Consider the following 10,027-nt stretch of genomic DNA (forward strand, 5'->3'; position numbering starts at 1 on the left):
TTTACTCTAAAATTGGTATAAAATTAAAGCCTTATGTCTAAATAAGTTATGTTCCAAATTTGACGTTGATATAAACAAAATCGAGGTTCCTGAGAGATTTTATTTAGGGCGTTATACCACAAACAGCCACTGGGTGCCATCAAAACTCCATGGAATTTTATGCATTTTTCTGACACAAATGTCTAAATATCTCTGTCAATGTTACTACTATCACAAAATAAAATCTTGAGACTCAGACGATATGTATTTTGTCAAGATTATAAAAAGTTTTGATTCTAAAAGACCACAATACATTTTGTAATATGACACCTGACACCACCCACTAAGGGGGAGGAGACCGCCAAAAGATTTTAAAGTACCATTACCATGGTAACGCAATGTCCGATTTCAAAATGGTTTTCACAAGATGAATTTTGAGGGTTTAAGCTTCCAAATGATATGTAATTTATGATTATTACTAAGATATGTGACAGAGAAAAAAAGACAATGAAAAAAAGAGCGTCAACGGGCCCACCGGTGGCACTTAAGAGCTGTCGCTGCTGAACGTGACGCGGATCTGACACGTATCATATTTTCTCTCAACTCTTTTTACCTTTTCTGACCCACTTCAGGTCTTAAAGTCTCTATTAATGAGCTGACCAGTTAAATCGGGTGTGTTAGATGAGTTAGACAGTGCTGGGCCAGTGCAGAGACATGTTCTTAAATGTGACTCATATAAAATATATTACATGCATGCACAGTTCTAAGGCAGCTTTAATCGCCTTTTTGGTAACTTCATGACTTAACTGACCACGACATTGCATGCACGTAGTTTATTTCGCGCTTTGATATGAAAGGATACAGGCTACAGCGCGCGCCGGCGCCTTTGTGCATGCAATTGAAGCGCACACGCTGCGAGCACAGTAACGTTTCCGCACTCGTTTGACTCGTGACTGGTGCTGAAGTGAAGTGAAGCGCGCGTCTGAAGCGTCTCCCGTTCTCAGTCGTTCTGCGACTGAATAAATGCACTTCTTGTCAAGAGAAAAAGGGACAGAAGCAGCAGTTGTGAGTTAAAAAACATAACTTATTCTGCAAGTGTACATTTATTTAATCAAAACTGACAAAAGTGAGTGAAATTCTGTACTTGTGAACATTCGATTCAAAGAATCCTCAAAAAAAATGTATGGCTATTTTCACAAAAATATTAAGCAACTGTGTGTTTTTTTTACATTGGTAATAATAAGAAACATTTCTAAAGCACCAAATGATTATATTAGAGGTAGAACTATTTTTGAAGGATCATGTGACACAGAAGACTGGAGCTAAAAATTCAGCTTTTGCCATCACATGAATAAATTACAATTTAAACTGGATTAAAATAGAAAAGTTATTTTAAATTGTAATATTTAGGAATATTACTATTTTTTATTTAGATTTTGGTTTTGATTAAATAAATGTATGGTAAGCATAAGAGAATTCTTTCAAAAACATTATTAAACATTAAAAAAAAAAATATATCACACTAGCACTGTATGAAAGTACAATTTATATCTACAAAACTAATTTCAAGCATTCAAGAATAAAATTAATATAGATCAAAGTCAGGTGTCCAAACTTTTGACTGGTAATGTACATCTACTGAACATACACCTTGTCATTACAGGGCAGACGTAAGGGTGACATATGCAGCATGGACACCCCATGCTCCACCTGACAGCTGCTGCCATGCAGTCCATTTTAAGCCATGGAAAAGGTGGGAAGTCCCACCCTCTAAAGAGCTGCCAGGGTGTCTACAGATATGAACAAGTTAAATTTAAGACTTTTTAAGACCTTTTTAATACCACCTTATGTGAAATTTAAGACCAAGCCTGTGATGGAAATACACATTATATTACATACGTATATGTAATATTTAACGCGTTTAAATGTAAAAAGAAAACAAAATATCATCGCTGTCAAAAATTCTATTTGTTATTACGATATACAGTGAACTTTTCATATCAGCAAACAATATCCCATACAAAATATTCCCACAAAACAAAAGTGTCGCATCACCGAGATTTTTGGTGGTGTAAACAATTTATTCTGAAGCAATATTTTCATCAGTTTTCTGTCAGCTTTTACATACTTAAATCTGCACGATTTTAATATTTACCACAGGATGTCATTTACCTTTATAAAGGCCAATATATATATTTTTTACATTTTTTAATGTATGCGTCATCTTTCAAGTCAAATTCTTACAATTGATCAAGAAATTTAATACACTACAGGGCTGTTACCAATCAAATTAAATAATTACAAAATTACAACAGCAATAAATCATGTTATGGGATTAATGCTGTAAATAAAATTTTGAACATACAAATAAGAAATGTTGGGGAAAAATGCATACTTTTAAGCATGAGACTAAACCGCCAGTAGGTGGCTTATTCATTCAACCGATTCCTTCAAACCTCTGAATCATTCAGTAACAAAAATGCCGGGTGTGGCTTGGGGAATGTGCGCAATAATTCTGTTCTGATCTTTGTTTTGAACTATTTTCGTTGGTGAAATAGAACAAAACAGTCAATTGTGTCTAAAAATGTAAGTAACTTCATATACTTTACTACTTGTTTGTTGAACTAAAATCAATGTAACATTTGCAATCATGAAAATATTCAGCAAAATAGATCCCTTGTCATGGTATGTTACTTGACTATATCATACTATAAATAAACTAAACATTTTGAATTTTTACCTCAGTATGTTTGTTCTGTGAGTTTCTTTATGTGTGCTGTACGCTCATTTGATTTGATTTCTCCATGAAAGTCTCTCATAGTGACAGGCAGCACGAGCCTCAACAGTGCGACATTGATAATAGAAATACACTATCAATTATCAATCGCTGTTTAAGCTGAATGTAATAAAATCAGAAGAATCATTCGCGCGTTTTGATGCGTGATTATATTTTGTCACTTAAGTTTTAATCAGGCTAATTGTCCCATTGGGCAAGTAAAATTCTTGAGCCATTTTTCAGTAAACTTGCATTAACCCATTTAAAGTAGTTAGTAGGTGGCGGTAAGTCACTTATTCATTCAACCGATTCCTTCAAACCTCTGAATCATTCAGTAACAAAAACGCCGGGTGTGGCTTGGAGAATGTGCGCAATAATTCTGTTCTGATCTTTGTTTGGAACTATTTTCGTTGGTGAAATAGAACAAAACAGTCAATTGTGTCTAAAAATGTAAGTAACTTCATATACTTTACTACTTGTTTGTTGAACTAAAATCAATGTAACATTTGCAATCGTGAAAATATTCAGCAAAATAGATCCCTTGTCATGGTATGTTACTTGACTATATCATACTATAAATAAACTAAACATTTTGAATTTTTACCTCAGTATGTTTGTTCTGTGAGTTTCTTTATGTGTGCTGTACGCTCATTTGATTTGATTTCTCCATGAAAGTCTCTCATAGTGACAGGCAGCACGAGCCTCAACAGTGCGACATTGATAATAGAAATACACTATCAATTATCAATCGCTGTTTAAGCTGAATGTAATAAAATCAGAAGAATCATTCGCGCATTTTGATGCATGATTATATTTTGTCACTTAAGTTTTAATCAGGCCATTAGTCCTGTCGGGCAAGTACAATTCTCAAGCCATTTTTCAGTAAACTTGCATTAACTTTAAATAATTTAAAGTAGTTCGGAAGCTGGTCAGCGAGCTGGTGTTCGACTGTATTCTGTAACCGCAATTCTCTCTGATGACGCGGTAACTACAGCGGGTGGAAAAAGTACTCTTGATGGACACTCACTGGGTCCGTTAGACTGGAGAAATTTTTGTGGTAATGTGACCAAAAATATTTAAGACCTACTGAATCTGAATTTAAGACATTAAGACTTTAAGGACCCGCGGCCACCCTGGCTGCTCTAAAAGCTATATAAAAGCTCCAAAGCTAGGCACTGGACATTTAACATGGGTTTAAAATTAGGAAATGTACTTAAAAGGAGTCCTCATCATCAGTCATGAAGCCAGTCTTACTCTTTTTCCCTGAAGCTGGCACAGAGAGGAATCTTGCTGGCTCATCAAAAAATCCACCTCATTGTTATTGGCCGAACAATCTATGCAAGGCAAGATTTATACCCCAGCTCCACAGAGCTGACAGAATGAGAAAGTGAGAGACGTCTGAGCCCCAGGCGGGTGAGCTCCATCTGCTGGATCCTTCATTCATGGAACTACAGGTGGAGATGTTACCTTTGATATAGATAACACGTTAATATGATAATGAACTAGAAGAGAGAGCTCATCGGCCAGGAAAAAAATAGTCGTTCAGCTTGTGTTATCATGTCTGGCCATAACTTTCCAATGACATGGCATGACGTTTGAGTTTTCTGTCTCCCAACACCACAGAGAGCTAGTGAGAAAAACACTGTGGGCTTGATAATGGAACTACAAAAGCTTTTGGCACAAGTTTCTCATTTAATCACCAGAATCTCACCATGATGAGTGTAGCAGAAATTAAGACTCAAGGTCATTTGCTTTTTGCTAAACTAATTTTTATCATTTGTACTTTGATCTGTTTCATTGTTTTTGGTGGGAAAGTCGCCATACTGAATCCCCACATCCAGAAAGCTAGAGAGAGAGTCTCTTCTAGACGAGCTAATGGATTGTTGCTGTACAGGCACAATTCAAATGCATTTCCAATGCAATAAATAAATGGACATCTTGGAACTTCTACAATGCTCTGATCCCAAGTGTCCACCTTAAGTATAATTACAATTTCCTACAATATGATAACAGCTTTAAAAATGGAATCAAGGGATTCCAAGGCATAATGTAATTGTATTTAAAAGTCTTAAGATGTCAGCAGAGAACAGATCAGCAACCAATGGGGGCATACAGAAGCGTAAATTCTTGCACACAAATCCAAAACAAATTCTTAACAAAACATTTTGTTAAGAATTTTAGGTTTCACTTTAAGGTGTCCATGTTATAGTGTAATTACACTGTTGTTACAATGTAATTACACAAATTTAAGTACTGAGTAATTAATTAACAAAATGCACTTATATGGTTAGTGCAAGGGTTTGGTTTAGAGTTAGTTGCTTGTGATCATGCATAATTTACTGTTATTACTACAGTATAGTGAGCACATATAACAAGTGCAACAAGGATTATTTAGTTGCTTATCTTAGAAATGGTCAAATCAGGGCCCAAAATTAACACTTACTATGCACCAAATGCAAGTAAAAACTACACAACACCACAAAACACCCTACTATGGTATATTTTATATGTACTGTAATATAGCATAATAACAGGCACAGTGCTTACTAATATAAATTAAAAATGGCAATTCACTTACTAATATAAATTAAAAATGGCATTTCTTGTTAAAAAGTTTACCAAGCCGTATGCTAAATTCTGAATATGACTTTCAAAGGCTTTCATTAACCTGCTAGCTGCATCTGATAGGAGTGGAGACGGGCCAAAACTCACACAGGCATGACTGCAGAGTCCTTCTGTCTCCACACACACACACACACACACACACACACACACACACACACTGTGTTCAGTCTATGTACACGCGCGTCAGACGGACGTCTTTGGCTGCTGCGTCGCCCTTCGCTGTTGTTTCAGAGTCTCTCGCTATGAGCTGCGAATGAAAATCAAGCCTCCCTGCTTGCCCTGTGCTTGTGTCCCAAGAAAGAAATGTGCTCAGCACTTCAGATTTAGTGCTATGCAAGGAGAGGGACGTGACAAACTGCAAATATTAGAAAGCTACAGTTGGGGAAACTGCAGAACCAATAGGTATCACAGCATGTATGTGCATCATTTGTAAATTTCTGTAAATAAGATAAAATGTATCTATATCTGTAGGATATTTTTGCGCACATAATGCATTGTGTGTTCAAAAAATGTTTTAAAATGACATACAGAACATAAAAACTGTTTGTACACATACTAATCTCCTATATCTTTCTGAAAGAAAGAGATGAATGTTAAGATATTCTTGGATCAACCCAGACATTAATGCCTGTGTATTTTCAACCAGCTGTGAATAAGAGGAGCTGACCTGTGTAATTGCTTTAAGTCTGCTTTGGATATAAACAGCACTAATATGGCCAGACATTTCCAGTAAATGTATAATGGATCTAGAGATGCTTGCTCTTCATGCTCTTTGCAGGCAGTGTTCCTGTCATATACACCATATCAGACAAGACTACTGAAGAACAAAGGTCCTGCCATGCCTCCTGTAGTATTATTCTTCATAATATAATCTGATAAGCTTTCTTTTTAATAGAACCTTCCAAATGTGTGAGCATCACAATTGAAGCAGCATGATAAGAACCAGTTTTAGTCTCCAGGTCATAAGGTCCTAAGATATTTAGGCCTACTTTAGTCAGCAGGATACTTAATGATTTTAAGTCCTATAAAGGAGCAAAACAGAACAAAAAACATTTTGAGAAATGTAAAAAAGCTCTTTAGAACAGCCATATTTCCTGTAACATTGTATTATTGCTTACTTTTTTCTCATCAGATCTTCCCTTATTTGCCTGAGTAGTTGTCTGCAATGTGTTTCCACAATCTCCCTCCTTGTTTTCTCTGAGTGCTCAATGTAATCTATGAGTCAGACTGTCATAGCTGTTAATGTCTTTAAATGGCATTCCTGATGGCATTGACTTCAATTACCGTTTACACTGGAATGGGCTTGAGCAATAACACCAAAGATTACTTCCTCTATGAGAGTCGAGAAGGATGTGAAAGGAAGATGAGGAGACAACCACAGCCCAAATCGTACATACACAACTCTGGTGATCTTGCAGCGTATGGATGTACAGTACGTCAACATTACTACTGGTATGATATTCTGGATCATATTCTATCATAGATAAATGTACGATATAGTTAACACAGTTCCTAAAAAAGTAAAAGAAAGGAAAGACAACAGAAAGTAGTGTTGTTAACAGAGTAAATGAAGTGTCTATGCCCTGTGTTTGCTACCCAGCAGACTCTGGTGTGAGGCACTGAGCTGAGAGAAGTAAGGGCACACTGATGCTGAGAAACAAAGTGGGCACACGGCCAGGACTGCAGGCAGATAGAGGCACGCATACACGCTCTGCATTCAGCCAGCTTACAGTCTCAACTGTGCCAATTAACACTGCACATGAGGAGCAGGTCAATGGAGAGACTCTGCAAGTGAATCTGAACTGGCTCTATACAGCAAAACAGTAACCGCCCATTTTTTTTGGTTCCGCAAGTATTTTTCCCATTTATTAGCCCTACAGGGATTTAAATCATTTATAGTCACTGTTCATTTATAGTCATTGCACATTAAAAATATATTGTATAAAAACAATATACTTTATATTTCCCCGAACAGTTTGCACTATTTCGCAGAATATTCATATATACACTACTGTTTAAAGGTTTGTGGTCGGTAAAATATGTTTCTGAAAGTCTATATTAATTTGATGCAAAATATGAAAATATGAAGTTTGTGAAATATTATTACAATTTAAAATTTTCTATTGTAATATATTTTTAAGTATACTGTATTCCTGTAATGGCAAAACAGCCATTACTCTAGTCTCCAGTGCCACATGATCCTTCAGATTTCTGTTATTATCAATGTTGAAAACAGTTGTGCTGCTTAACATTTTTGTGGAAACAGTGATTCATTCAACTGTGATTTTTTGATGAATAGAAAGTTTCAAGTCTTTGGAATGGAAGAATGTACAAATATATGGCCTTACAAGGAATTAATCTATTAAATAGCTTTTAGTTTTTATAACTTAAAAATAAAGCCTTGTCAACAAATGGCAATTTACATTCACTTACAGTATTAAATTAAATTAAAGAAAGTTTAATCCAAGAAGTTAAACTTTCATTTGAGCTTGTTTATTCAAGCTTTCCTTAGGCAATAATCAATCCACATGAGCCTTAAGCATGTGAGTGTAATATTCGTCTCTGTCACTGGTCTCTTTTACTTACCTCTGGCAAACTGATACACTGAGGCTTTGCTATGAAACAAATGACCCAGAGCAAATGCTCTGTCAAATTCTTTACCACAGCCCATCGATTAATTTTAACGTTTTAAAACCAGTGTGAATTTTACATCCTTTGTTATACCAAATCACCCCATGCCTACACGAGCACAAAAGTGCAAAAACCACAAATTTATGGTGAATGAGAGTGTGTCTATTAAAGGTAACCTTGCTCCATTCCTCAGACAAAGTGGCTGTGACACTGTGAGTGGGTGACAGAGTGCTACACTTTGAGCGTCTTATTCTCTACCTTTCACCTGAATATTCACTTCACTGAATGTGGGCGCCTCTGAAGTTTGCTACCTCTCTTCAATCATTGACAAACTCTGGATTGACTAGAATTGCACCACTATCTTTATTGATCTATTAGTGGTTGTGTTGATCTTATCAAAAAGGGTTGAAATGAAGATGTAGTACCATGTAGAGCGAAACGTTTAATTGAAATAAAACCGAAATCACAATACGGCTTAGTGCGATTATCTAATTGCTAAGGGCTGCAGTTTAATTAAATAAATATATGCACTGGGGGTTACAGAGTGAAGCACAGCACTGTGTTCAATTACATGCATACTTCCAGTGTTTTCAGGGTCTGGAAGCAGATTGCTTTGCAGTTCTACACAAACTGGGTCATTGCTTGCATACATTGCATGTATGCCTCAAACAACTTCCCAAACTTATAAACTGGCTGTGGTCAACAAAAGAGAAGCTTAAGTGCTTCCTGTATTTTTATTTTTTTTTGCCAAAAAGCTTGATGATTTAACATTAGAAAATAAAAGAAACACATCTATATTATAATTTTACTGTTGTACTGTAATAAATACAATTATTATTATAATAATAATATTACAATTTTGGCCCAAAATTTCAGACCTACAAACACACCAAACCTGGAGTTTAAAAAAATAAATTTTAAATCAATGTGTACCATGTGAATTTTTTTCAATGCTGCTCCTTCCCATTAAAGAAAATGATTATTTTATCATTTCTTCACTAGGGGTGTGCCCGAAGCCGAATACCTTATTCGGAACGGCACGGATAATGGCTTCAAAAACGAATAACGGATAATGAATAATGCCCGAATATTCGGCTGAGGCTGCAGCACAGTCTGGTGTTGGCTAGATTCACAGGTGAGCCAGGGGATCAGCGCAATATTTTACACAAACCTCTAAATTCACGCAATAATGAGTGTGTGAAGTGAATGAATGTAAACTTTATGAATGAAAAGAGCACAAATCAAACACCGCATTGCTGTTGCCACTCCGTGCAGCTCTCAGAAATCAGAGCTTGGCAAGAGTAGGCCTAATATTACCTAAAATAATACACGAAATTATACACGTTCTACTATTTGTGTATATATAAAAGGCAATGAATGATTTAAACCATATATGCTACGATATGACACACGAATGAATAAGCACAGCGCGATCGCCAATCAAACAGCCGCGTTGCCGTCTCTGTCTCTCAAAAACCAAACCAGCGCTCTGTCAAAGAGTAGGCTAATAATCAACTTAAATAGATACATTTTCTACTAGGCCTACATGTTTGCTTCCTTATCTTTTGCTGGTTTGCATGGCACACGCACATTTGTTTAGTGAGGTTCAAAAAAAGACTCGTTTAAAGAGTTCTGCATAATGAAAATGTGTGCCTTGAATTCATTCAGTCGTGTTCAAATGATCACTAAATGTTTGTCATGAAATCTTCCTACTTGTATGATAAATTTATTTTTAGAAATTAATAATTTTATATTTTAGAACACTGAATAGGGCAAATAGTCGAAACACAAATATTTTTCCATACTCTGTTCTTTTTTTCCCATAGGTTTTCCAGACCTGAAAATTACTTAAGTGAAATACTTTTTTTAAACTGCGCAGGAACCGGTGAACCAATGGAAATCATGTTGTTTTACATAAACCTCTAAAATTACAACGCAGTAACAAGTGTGTGAAGTAGTTAAGTGAGTTTATGAATGAAATAAGCGCAAATAAAATAGCAGTGTTGCAGTTGCCTT

General features: G+C 35.9%; 1 protein-coding gene across 1 annotated transcript in view; it reads right to left on the minus strand.

The window, feature by feature from the left end:
* The window catches only part of LOC107664903 (Golgi SNAP receptor complex member 1-like), a 28,116-nt gene that overhangs the window by 12,734 nt on the left and 5,355 nt on the right, over positions 1-10,027 (minus strand). The window lies entirely within an intron of this gene.

Source organism: Sinocyclocheilus anshuiensis, unplaced genomic scaffold (genome assembly GCF_001515605.1).
Source record: "Sinocyclocheilus anshuiensis isolate Anshui unplaced genomic scaffold, SAMN03320099.WGS_v1.1 scaffold319, whole genome shotgun sequence".
Lineage (NCBI taxonomy): Eukaryota > Metazoa > Chordata > Actinopteri > Cypriniformes > Cyprinidae > Sinocyclocheilus > Sinocyclocheilus anshuiensis.